The following is a 13,846-nucleotide window of genomic DNA, read 5'->3' on the forward strand; positions in this document are numbered from 1 at the left end:
ACAAGTTTTTGGAAAATGTGGAAAGTAAATGAAAACTTATTTCTTAACACAAAGTTGTCCATTTATACAATATTTATAACACATAGCATGTACATAGCAAGAATTACACCCCAAAATACATTTTGCTATTCCCCGGGTGGGCGTCATATAATGTCCACCCAGAGGGAGGGAATGTTCCTGCCAGCGTCATATTACTATATTCTGGTAGGGAACTGGTTAAGTAAATTCTATTGCATAAATTTGATATGTATGCAAGCTTATGATACAAGAATAATGATGTGCAAAGACAAGTAATCAGACAAGTTTCAAGTCGGGAGCAACAAATGTAATTAGTTCTTAGTTATAATGCTTTGAAATATTTAAAGTGGTTCTAAAAAAGGTAGGTTTTTCTTAATGCATTTAATATATTAAGATAAAAAAGCCTTCTGTGTGCAGCAGCCCCCCTAATACTTACCTAAGCCCCATCTTTGTCAGCAATGTCCACAAGTGTCTCGGCCGTACGGGACGATTCTCCTATTGGCTGAGACATAGCGGCGGTGCCATTAGCTCCCGCTGCTGCCAGTTGAAGTCAGTTCGCTGATGAGGAGAGAGAGGGTAGGGCTAAACAGCAGCTCCATGTCTGAATGGATACACGGTGCTGCTCTGTGCACAACCACGACACAGAGCAGCTAAGTACATGCTATTTTTTTATAGAAAAAAAACAAGACTTTAGTATAACTTTAATAAGTAACTCCAACTTTGTTGAAAACAAAAAAAAAAATAAACTCAGGATGATGTACATTTCAGGGATTTTAACAAACGTGGTAGCAGATTCCTACCTTTTGTTACTCTGACAAAATAGCAGTTTCACAATATCCTCCACGGACTCTGAATGGTAGGGACTGGTTCACTCTCAGTGTTCTGAGAAAAGCGGCAGGGTCTGCATCCTTTTTAGAAGTATTTATTTAAATCTTATGGCCAGGTAGTTTCACACTGAGGGGAAGACTCAGTTGACAACCCGAGCACTCAGGATTTCAGTACTTGTAGTTCAGAACTCTGAGTGAATGATGCAGCTGTGTGGACAAAGCCCTGCACAGCTACATACTTTCCAAAAGGTGACAGCTTGTACCGGGAACTTCTCCCCATACTGCTGTCAAAGAGAGAGAGGTGATCGGCAAGCAGCTGCAACAGTGGGAACCTAAAAATGGGTGGACCATGTAACATGTTCCCAAAGGTGAACTTATCCTTTAAATTGTTTGACAATTTTTAGACGCAGCTTTTTACAGATTGATGAACCTCTGCCCATCCTTACTTCTGAGACACTCTGACTCTCTAAGATGCTCTTTTTATACACAATGTTATTAACCCGTTGCCAATGTTCCGCTAGCTATTCAATGTTAGTACGACTTACTTTGTCAGCTTTACATTGCCCTGTGCCAACTTTTTTGAGACGTGTTGCTGCCATCCATTTCAAATTATCTATTTATTTCTTAGAGAAAGATACATTTTCTCAGTTTCAACTTTTGATAGGTATTCTGTTTTTTACTGAGATGTGCAAATCATTGCATTCTGCTTTCATGTCGATTTTACAGTGTCCAAACTATTTTTGGAATTGGGTTGTAAATTATTCTTTTATGATCATTTTATCATTATTTTGATATTGGTAACAAGGCTGCTTTACCGGGCAATGCTTGACCAACATGGAGTGTACCGTCCACCACTGTTGGTAAAATCACTAGTTTGGTTAGAGCAGGAGGACAGAACATAACCAGTACTACTTGTTAAGTCTCCTACACGCGATTGGACTTCAAACAAACTTTTACGTGGATTTCTTTTCAAAGGGCGTTGGCCGTGAACTTGTATTGCATACACAAGGCAGAACTTTTTCAGCCAACTTTCACCAAATCATGTGGTTTTTCTGCTCTTTACCGCCACCCTTTGGTCAACTTCTGTATTGTTTTCTGATCTTTTGCGTTGGTTCTGAGAATGTGTGTTTGTACTTTGTACTAAAGTCCGATGGTTTTCTGTACACACGATCGGACTTTGCTCCATCGGACTTTTGTTGCTGAAAAGTTTGTCTGTTTGCAGAATGAACTTTTGTCCGATGAAAACTGAAAAAGTTTGTCCGATGGAGTGTACACACGGATGTTGCCTTAAAACAGCTAATTTGTATGTTTATTGTCAAAAAGTCTGATCGTGTGTATGGGCCTTTAGAAATATTATTTACTAGAGCAGACTTACATTTACATCTGACTGCCCTGCTTTAATGCAACCCAGACAGTCCTCGCTTTAGTCATTTTGATATATCTGCAAAAATCCAGAGCATCCAATCACGTCTGACCTTTTATAATTATGAACACGCTGCACTGCTAGAAGCTGATCTTCAATTGCTCTGTGCAAAAGTAAACACAAATCATTTCTACTGGAGTATTCCCCATACACAGCATTTTCCGAAAATATAATGCAATAGGAAATTCTTAATTGCCTGCAGTTGGAAAGGTTCTGTTAAAACTGATTAACCCCATTTTAATTTCCGTTTCATGTAAATATATACAATTTGGCACCAACACAGAAGAAAGAAATTCTACGTTACTGAAGTTATTTGTAAAATTATATAATTTTTGTAAAGAAAAAAAAAACAAAAAACAAATCATGAAATGCAGTATTTTCTATGTTCCCTGGAGAATTGCTTCCAATTTAAATGTTTCCCTTTGTAGTGTACTTTTTTGTTTTAATTAAATACAGTCACCAGCCCCCAACACCTCCTTCCAATTTTGTATGTATTGTCAACATAACATGTATCTGCCAGAGCTGTGTATATCATTTAATGAAAGAAGATTGGAAGAGAGGAAGATTGGAAGAGAGTGATGTTTTTGCATTAAACATGGCAGTGCTTGGTGTCCCCCTTCGGCTACGCTCACGTTGTATTTTGCGGTGCCTATGCAGTCAATGCTCTTTCTGAAACAAGTGAATCTATTATACACAACTTTCTACCATAAAACATATCCAATTAAAAAAAAAAAAATTAAAATCTTATTTCTTCATAAATTTAGGCCAATATTATTCTTCTACAAGTTTTTGGTTAAAAAAAAAAAATAATCCAAACTATGGGTTATATACTGGGATTTCTATTTATCTTTTTTTATACTAGTATATGAAGTGTAATCGATAGTAAATTAACCACTTGAGGACCGCCACACGCAGATGTACAGCGGCCCTCCTGCGCAAAATCAAGTACAAATACGGGATTTCATGCAGTGGGTCTGGAGCGTGCACCGCTGGCGAACTGCTTCCGCTGTGATTGGACATAGCAGGAGCCAATCAGCAGGTTCGGGGGCCACCGGCCTATTCACAAGAAAGGTACAATGGCGGTCTGCCTATATAAACAAGGCAGCCTGCTGCTCTGTGAAGAGGAAGATGGAGATCTTGTGTTTCTGTTTCCCTAGGAGCACACTTAACCCTTTGATCGCCCCTGATGTTAACCCCTTCCCTGCCAGTGACATTAGTATAGTTACAGTGCATATTTTTTAGCACTGATCACTTTATTAATGTCACTGGTCCCCAAAAAGTTTCAAGGGTCAGTTAAGTGTCTTATTTGCCTACCTGCAATGTCGCAAGCCAAAATTTTTTTTTTTTAATAAAACTCATCGCTGAACGCCTCCATTACCACAAAAAAAAAAAAAATCATTCAAAATGGCCCCGAGTTTGTAGCTGCTATAAATTTTGTGCAAACCAATCAATATACGCTTATTGGGATTTTTTTTTACCAAAAATATGTAGCAGAAGTAATATTGGCCTATGCTGATAAAGAAATTCGAGTTTTTACATTTTTTTTATTTTATATGTTTTATAGTAAAACAATTATTTTTTATTTTTTCCAAAATTGTCTATCTTTTTTTTTTTCAATTATAGCGCAAAAAAGAAAAAAAAAAATCACAGAGGTGATCAAATACCACCAAATATATTCTGCAAACTATAGAAAAGGCCCTAAAGATATAGATATAGAATCCTGGGAAACTGGTCTAAATTTTTCCAATTTTTACAATTAGGAAGCCAATCAAGATGTCCAAATGTATGTCTCATTGGGAATCGGTCCAAAAGATCCTTCATAAATGGTAATATACCCCTAGTAGATTGGCAACTATCTTCCCTAACCACTCTCCAATCTGTTGGAGGAATTGTGGAATAACAGGGACACTAACCCATATGTTGGCACCTTCCAAAACCTAAAGAGTAACTCTACTTTTGTTGAGAAAAAAAACATTCCCCCTGGGTGATCTATGTACATCGCAAGGATAAGAACAAGCTTTGTTGCAGATTTCTACCATTTTTATTCTGATGAAATCCATGTGTGTTTATCTGTGCCTCTGTTCTGAGTAGGTCTAATGGGAGTGGTTTCATAATTAACTGTCAGGTGTGCAGCTGCAGAGCACTAATGAGGAAATCTGCTGGGCCTGCATCCCTTTAGACGTGTTCCTATTGAAAGTATCTCAAAGAATTTAATTTTTATTGCAAAGGATGCCTGAAATCTCACTTGTATCTTAGAAAGACTTCTGGGAAAATTGGTGAGCCAATCACACAAGCAGGAAGTTATGTTTCTGGGGAGTGGCCACTAAAACTCCAGGTAGCCATATTGCAATGTATTCTCAGAAAATTACGTTGGCTGCAGATTGAAAAGGAAAGGCAATTTTTAATAACATTCAATTGCAAAATGATTAGTGTAGCAATCATATGCGCTATATTATTTTTTCTGGATTTGCTACTCCACCCCCCAGCCCCCCCCCCCACAAAAGCGGAGTTACCCTTTATAGACTTTTAGAAATATTTTTGGTCTTAGTCACTCCTATTACTAAACATGACTGGTCCAGACCCAACGCTAGCCCTATTGAGAGTAGCCATTGATAATTGGCCTACTGACTATCATACCTTTGTTACCCATTTTTTCATAGCTGCCATATTATCAGTAGCTAGTAAATGGAAACAAGAATCGCAGCTGTTCAAATTCTTAATGATCACGCAAATCTTGACTTCACATTCCCCAAAGCCCACCTTACTCAGGGAATATTCAAGCAACAATGGTCTCCTCGGTTTCAATATCCTAAATGCACTGGAATGCTCTTTTTCATCCAATGGTTACCCACACTTTCTATTTGCTACTGGTTACGCCTCTTCATATATTGGTGCCTACTACTCTTTAGGATAGCTAAGGAAATGGATCCTCAACACCTAGAGTGCTGAAGCTCATTCAATAACTCTTGTGTCCTTACCAGCTCTTCACATCTTTCCTCTGTCCAGCTTCCTTTTCTTCTGATCCTGTTTGTATTGAATTATTTAATATGGTATACAAACTACTACAATGTTGCCTTATACCACCAAATGTATGGTAGTCATACCTTCTTCAATACATAATGTGCAGCATTATCAAAAAAATGTGAAACAATACATGATATACAGCATATACATACATATATATATCATGAAGGGTATGGCACCAATTTATATATATATATATATATATATATATATATATATATATATATATATATATATATATATAAATTGGTGCCATACCCTTGATGTCAAATGTATGATGAAACGTTGGGAAGTGTAGCATGATGTCACCATACACAGTGGCTGCCAGCGGGAACGAAAATATCGTGGATGATTCCAGAAGCTGCAGTAATGGCATTTCAAAGCCAGTTTATTTTATATTAAATGTTACTGCCTTTTCCCATCTTGAAAAATGTAAGGATATACTGCACTATGAGTATTAGTATTTTACGTGTTTCTTATGAATGGGAGTGAAGCCGGTGGTTATAGTGCTATCCCATCATTCATTGTGCATCTGTTTGGAGGTTATCCCTAAAGTGCTGTTGGTATTTCATTAGTTTGATAGCCATCTTATTCCAGTAGGCACCCAATCTCACTCTTATCTCTTCTGGATGCCTGGGATATTCTTTCTGGAGTTAGTTCTAATGAATTTCTTGGAGTTTGGAAACGCATAAACGGACTCATATGGACTTGTAAATTTGACCTTTGATTTTTTTGGATAAGACAGATTGGTATTATTTATATATATATATATATATATATATATATATATATATATATATATATATATTATATATACACACACACACACACACTAATTAATAATACAATAATCAATAGAAGAGATAGGTAGAGATTATATCGATCTCATATATATATATATATATATATATATATATATATATATATATATATATATATATATATATATATATATATATACACACATTATACATATATATATATATATATATATATATATATATTTTTTTTTTTCTTATATTGATTATTGTTTCATGTTTTCACGATAGCGCTGCACATTGTGTATTGAGGTTTGTTAAAGGTTTTGTATCTGTATCTTAGTGCGGAATTATACATGCTTATATAGTCATACTTTCTTATTAAAACCATATGGTTGCATTTTGCAGATTTCATTTTATTGAATGTCTCCAATGTATTTGTACATCGTTCTCTTTTATTTTGCTATGGATATGTTTATTTTCTATTTCTAACAAAAAACCATTGAACAAAAATGTTAGGCTCCACTGGTTTCTAGGACCTATCCAGCCTTAGAAGGGGGTCATTGTATCATACACCTTTTACCATGATCATCAACCCAAATCATGAAAATGTTGCTCATCATACCACGCTCCTGCAAATAATTCTGAAATTTATATTTAACATCAGCTGAACAGATAGAGCAGAAGCACTTGACCTTGATTAACCACGGCCATTGCAGTCATCAATAAGACAGGGAAGTTATCTGGGAATACAGTCATGATGTTCCGACCATTGCAGTTGATAGAGAGGTCACAAATAAAAAGACGACGCAAAAAGAGAACTGAAAGAACCTTTGGATGTGCCGTGGAATAGAATCTGTGGGCTTGCAACTGGCAGACCCCAGAGACTCAAAGGAAAAAATAGCAAGAAAGGGAAGAAGGGAGGTAGCACAGACTGTCTCTCAGCACTGCTTGTCAAAGCTTCACACTTTTTCTCCCTCCCACTCCTTGTACATAAGCCTCTGATCACAAAAACAAAAGCTGTCTGAACCCTACTGAGACACATAAGTGGTATCAGACTTGAAGCTTTGGGGAGCAGCCTACAATCCTACTGCACAGTGTAAGACCGCATGTCAAAACTATGACACGCTAAGAGCAAACGCCAGCAGAATATTAACATGCAAAGCCCGGTGCCACACGCTGACACAGCCGCAGAGAGCAAGGTAAAAAGCGTCAGTGCGAGCCTGGGAATAGAGAATGCCATCACGCCAGGCAAACTGAATATATACGTTCCTAATGAGATTCTGCCACATCAATGTATACATATCTCTATTTCACAGCACGCTCCTATTCTATTCATTCCATCTAACCAGCAGCCTTTGTACCTTCTTCTATAGCCACATCTCCATTCTATAGAATTGCTAGCGCACAGATCAAGATGAAGTCCATTGTTAGCCCCAGACACCAACAACGGGTGAAGCCGAGAGGATCGCAATGACAGCAGAAACACACAAGGGTACGGTGAGCGATGACGCACAACAAAAGAGACTCCACTACTATTCAATAATAACCCGGGACCAATTCACAACATCTAGAGCCAAAACGATTTCTGACTCAATACTGACCACACATGTAAGGATTGCTATTATTTTTGAGTACTATTGTTTCCAAGGGAACTAAAAATACCGGTTTCAGTCCAATACCACGCGTTAGCGCTGAACTTCAAGAACAAAAACGTATATTCCTCATTAGCCACAAAGGATATAAACCACCAAATACAAAACCAGCTATTATACTGTAAAGTAGCAGTGACATCATCAGTGACATCATTGTGCAGCAGACAGTCTTTGCAGGAAGCCGAGGCTCAGCAGGCCCCGCCCCCTACAGACTGCCTGCACAAGACTACAGGAGGGATACAAGACCAGTCCTACCGTTTCTGGTCTGTATTACAGGAAGCTCCTGCATAGAGGCAACGTGTCCCACAGATCTGGAAGAATACACAAAGAACATAAAGATTCAATTAAGAGCCGGTTTACACAGGGGCGACTCAGATCCGACTTCAGGTCGCCCTTAGTCGCCTTAGGTCGGACAACATGTAAAAATCAATGTAAGTGAATGAGAGCCATCTTAATGCACGCTACTGAAGTCGCTCCGACTTCAGAAAAGGTTCCTGTACTACTTTAATCCGACTTGTAGGCGACTGGTACCCATTGATTTCAATGGAGGTCACCTCCAAATCGGATCTCCGTCTATACGGAGGCGACTCTGACAGAATTATCAGCTCTGAAGGGGGAACTCCACGCCAAATTAAAAAAAAAAAATGGCATGGGTTCCCCCTCCGAGAGCATACCAGGCCCTTAGGTCTGGTATGGATTCTAAGGGGAACCCCCTACGCTGAAAAAAAATGGCGTGGGGTCCCCCCCAGATCCATACCAGACCCTTATTTGAGCACGCTACCCGGCTGGCCAGGAAAGGGGGTGGGGACGAGCAAGCGACCCCCCCCCACCCCAAAGCACCTTGTCCCCATGTTGATGAGGACAAGGGCCTCTTCCCGACAACCCTGGCCATTGGTTGTCGGGGTCTGCGGGCGGGGCCTTATCGGAAACCGGGAGCCCCCTTTAATAAGGGGGCCCCCAGATCCTGGCCCCCCACCCTATGTGAATGAGTATGGGGTACAATGTACCCCTACCCATTCACCTGTAAAAAAAAAAAAAAAAACAACACACAAGGGTTAAAATCGTTTATTGCACAGCTCCGGGGGTCTTCTCACCGGACTCTTCCGCTATCTTCTGCTAGCTCTTTTGCTAGCGGAGGAGCCCGGCTTTCTTCTTCGCCGCCGCCCTCTTCTTCCAACTTCGGGGGTCTTGTCCCCCCTCTTCGGTCTTCTGTCGGCGCTGTCTTCTGTTCTTCTCTTCAGATGTTGCCTCGTCGCTGCCTCCGCTCACAATGGCAGGGACGCGGCAACTTATATAGGGACATCACCGGATGATGTCCCCGCCCATTATGATGTCACAGTCCCAGCATCCTCTGGGACTGTGACATCATAATGGGCAGGGACATCATCCAGTGATGTCCCTATATAAGTCGTTGCGCGCCGCGTCCCTGCCATTGTGAGCTGAGGCAGCGACGAGGCAACATCTGAAGAGAAGACCAGAAGACGGCGACAGCGGTGACAGAAGACCGCTTGTAAAAGAGCTAGAAGAAGGCGCGGTGGCCCGGCAAGAAGAACCGAAGAGGGAGGACAAGACCCCCGAAGTCAGAAGAAGAGGGCGGCGGCGAAGAAGAAAGCCGGGCTCCTCTGCTAGTAAAAGAGCTAGCAGAAGATAGCGGAGGAGTCCGGAGAGAAGACCCCCGAAGACGGAAGACCCCCGGAGCTGTGCAATAAACTATTTTAACCCTTGTGTGTTGCGTTTTTTGTACATTTTTTCACAGGTGAATGGGTAGGGGTACATTGTACCCCATACTCATTCACATAGGGTGGGGGGCCAGGATCTGGGGGCCCCCTTATTAAAGGGGGCTCCCAGATTCCGATAAGCACCCCGCCCGCATACCCTGACAACCAACGACCAGGGTTGTCGGGAAGAGGCCCTTGTCCTCATCAACATGGGGACAAGGTGCTTTGGGGTGGGGGGGCAGCGCGGCCCCCCCTTCCCCAAGGCACCCCCCCATGTTGAGGGCACGCGGCCTGGTATGGCTCAGGAGTGGGGGCGCTTGCTCATCCCCACCCCCTTTCCTGGCCGGCTGGGTAACGTGCTCGGATAAGGGTCTGGTATGGATCTGGGGGGGACCGCCACGCCGTTTTTTTCGGAGTAGGGGGTTCCCCTTAGAATCCATTCCAGACCTAAGGGCCTGGTATGCTCTAGGAGGGGGAACCCACGCCAAATTTATGAAAAAAAGTTCCCTCTTGAGAGCTGATAATTCTGTCAGAGTCGCCTCCGTATAGACGGAGATCCGACTTGAAGGCGACCTCCATTGAAATCAATGGGTACCAGTCGCCTTCAAGTCGGATTAAAGTAGTACAGGAACCATTTCTGAAATTGGAGCGACTTCAGTAGCGTGCATTAGGACAGCTCTCATTCACTTACATTGATTTTTACATGCTGTCCGACCTGAGGCGACAAGGGGCGACCTGAAGTCGGATCTGAGTCGCCCCTGTGTGAACCGGCTCTTAAGGCTAGGATTAACCCATTTATTTTTTTGGTTAGGGTGTTACTACTACTGGTACTCCTCAATTAATGACCAGGTTCTGCTCCAACGACCAGCTCGTTAAACAAATTTGTTGTTAAACGAGGAGCCAATAAATAATAGACAAATAATATTTTAAGCATTAACTACTGTAACTGTACTGTAATAAAAAAAAAAAGTTTTAAAACACAAAACTCCAGCTCAATAACGTTTTAATTTGCATAATACAAATTAAAATTCTGTACTGTACAATATAATGATGTATATCGCATCATAGGGGTGGGGAGAGCTGGTCTGAGTGGTTGTTAAACAGGCAAATCGTTAAAAGAGGAGTATCACTACAATAATTAAATATAAAATAAATACACAAATAAAAATCATAAATAGTAATAATTTATCAAATTAATTTTACTAAGCAACAAAGAATTAACCCCTAACCCTTAAAAGAAATAAAATAATAATAATAAACACCCTAACCCTAAATAAATACTTATTTTTTTTTGTTCAGGTTTGGGTGTTTGATATTTTATTATTATTAGTATTATTCATAAAAATTGTATATTTTTAAGGTATTCGGGATCATTTATCGTTACATATTAATCATTCATTTTATTGATGTTATTTAGTTATTTTTGTATTTATTTTACATGTATTCATTTATTACGATTTTATTATTATTATTAATTCCTTGGATATCTTTTATATTCCTTTGCTGTTTTATACAGTTAAACTACCTTTTCCCACAGATCCTTTGACAATTCTTTTACTTTCCCCATGACTCTGAATCTAGAAATGTCAGCGCAGCACTGGATGAAAGATGCAAGGGTCTGTCAGGAGTCCAGAAACCCATTGACCTTTTATACCCACAATAATTACAAGTAAACAGATCACAGGTGAGGATGGTTACCTTTAATAGCCATTCAAACCTCTTTGTGTCAACGTGTGTGCATGTTATCAGGCCAAAATCACCAGGGTAAGTAAACTTTTGATCAGAGTCATTTGGGTGGATCCTGTTCTCATTATGATTTAAAAAGAGTAACCACAGTTGATTGATAATAAATGGATTCAGCCAAACTAACCATGAGTGAAAGAAAAGTTTGTGTTATCATTCATTTTCTCCTAATGGGCAAGAAATCAAATTCTACCAGGGTATGTAAACTTATGAACACAAGTGTGTGTGTGTGGTGTGAGCCAGCTGCACATAATCACTTATATATACACACATGATTGTACTTGCTAGGTAGGGGGCGCGTGTGCCTGCCCGGTTGTGATACATCATGGCACATGCTAATCACCGGGTTCTGGTCAATGTTTGACTGCCTGGCACTCCGTGATCGGTTCTGATCTTCCCTGAAGACAGCTCTGTGATTATAAACAACACAGAGCTGTGTTCAGTGACAGTATATCTTATTGCTTTTTTATTCCCTGCTAAGCAGAGAATGAAAACAACTAGATGCCCAGTAAAAGCAGCACAGTTACTCTGGTTAGGCACATATTTACCCCTTGATTGTCCTAGATGTTAACCCTTTCCTGCCCAGTGTCATTAGTACAGTGACAGTGCATATCATTATCACTAATCACAGTAATGATGGTACTGGTGATGTTCGTGGCAGCTAGTTCCCCTCAATGTCAGATTGCCCTCCGTCCGTGATTACTGCCTCTACTAGTATAAAAAGATAAATAAAAATTCCAGTATATTATAAATATAATTATACACTTATAATTATAAATATACACTTATTTGGGATTTTGTTTTATTTTTATTTTTTTTACCAAAGACATGCAGTAGAATACATTTTAGTCAAAATTTAATAAGAGATTTGTTTTATGGGATATGTTTTATAGCAAAAAGTGAAACACAATCAAAATTGTCTGTCTGTTTTTTTTGTTTGTTTGTTTGTTTATATAATAAAAAATAAAAAACCCAAATGGTGATCAAAGTACCACCAAAAGAAAGCTCTATTTGTGTGAACCAAAATGATATAAATGTGGTTTCAATACAGCATGGCATGACCGCGCATTTGTCAGTTAACTGCATTCTGGCCAGCCGCAGCAGTTGTACTGTGGCAGCATGGCTCAGCTGTGCGAATCGCTGTTATGCTACGTCGGTAGCATAAACGGCCACTGGGTGGTGCGCGCTGCCCTTTCGCTCACCGATGCGAGTGCCCGGCGGTCTCGGGGCACACGGAGAACCGGCAGCTTTGTGTGTAAACACACAGTTTCTGTTTCTTTGAGCAGGCAGATCGTGGACAGCGGTCTGTTAGTTTCCTTGCACAGTCCCATCCCCCCTCAAGTTAGAACACAAAATAGGATACATATTAACCCCTCCCCTGCCCCCTAGTGTTAACCCCTTCACTGCCAGTGACATTTTTACAGTAATCAATGCAATTTTAAATCACACTGATCGCTGTATAAATGCCAATGGTCCCAAAAATGTGTCAAAATTGTCCGATGTGTCCGCCATAATGTCGCAGTCACGATAAAAAAAAAAAAAAAAGCTGATTGCCGCCATTACTAGTAAAAAAAAAAATAAATAAATAAAAATGCCATAAATCTATCCCCTATTTTGTAGACGCTATAACTTTTGCGCAAACCAATAAATATACGCTTATTGCGTTTGTTTTTTTTATATATTTTTGGGGGATATTATAGCAAAAAGTTAAAAAATATTGCGTTTTTTTCAAAATTGGCGCTTTTTTTGTTTATAGTGCAAAAAATAAAAACCACAGAGGTGATCACATACCACCAAAAGAAAGCTCTATTTGTGGGGAAAAAAAAGGACATCAATTTGTTTGGAAGCCACGTCGCACGACCACTCAATTGTCAGTTAAAGTGGCACAGTGCCAAATAGCAAAAAATGGCCTGGTCATGAAGGGGGTAAAGTCGCATGCCACGTCAAATTCAATGTTTCCATACAAGAGCCATCTTAACTGATGCTACACAAGTCTCTCTGACTTTACAAAAGGTTCCTGCACTAAATTGGCTTGACTTGGGTGCAATTTCAGCCCTTGTACAGGCTCCAAGTCGGATCAAGTCTGTAAGAAGTCGCATGGCAAAGTCGCAGACAAATTCGTATGACTTTGCCGTCAAAGCAGTGTGAACCAAGCCTTAGGGACCTTAGATTGTACGCTCCTTGAGGGCAAGGACTGATGTTAATGTATAATATATATGTAAAGCTCTGTGTAAATTGATGGTACTATACAAGTACCAGTAATAAAAAATGAATGTTATCTGAATTTGGCCCTTGCCGCCTGTGTTAATGTGACCTTTTCTTTCTTTTTTTTTTGTTATAGATCTTATTGGATTTCAGTCTTTTTTTTTTTTACCAGTCTTGTCCCTTCATTTGGCCATTCTGTAACCCAGAAAACTACAGGAACGTCCAGAGAACCTTTGACTGAAGGTTGCCAATTAGCTGATGCAGGCAGAACAGAGCCAGGAGAAGTAATGTCTGCAGATAGAGGAAAGTTTATGGCAGGTACACTATTTTACCACGTTAACTGTTCTCTGCAGAGTTATATATCCCTCAAAGGCACATTGTTCAGAACACCTACATACCAACATATGGAGATGTGCGTGCTGATGCTTGCCTTCCTTTTTATGATTTAGATGTGCACAGAATGGATGTTGTTCTG

The 13,846-nt window shown here is 40.0% G+C and overlaps 1 protein-coding gene across 1 annotated transcript in view; it reads right to left on the reverse strand.

Moving 5' to 3' along the window:
- EIPR1 (EARP complex and GARP complex interacting protein 1) overlaps positions 1 to 13,846 on the reverse strand; it is a 364,672-nt gene that overhangs the window by 312,611 nt on the left and 38,215 nt on the right. The window lies entirely within an intron of this gene.

Source organism: Lithobates pipiens, unplaced genomic scaffold, assembly GCF_037356315.1.
Source record: "Lithobates pipiens isolate NorthernLeopardFrog02 unplaced genomic scaffold, aLitPip1_a1.2 Scaffold_18, whole genome shotgun sequence".
Classification (NCBI taxonomy): Eukaryota; Metazoa; Chordata; class Amphibia; order Anura; family Ranidae; genus Lithobates; species Lithobates pipiens.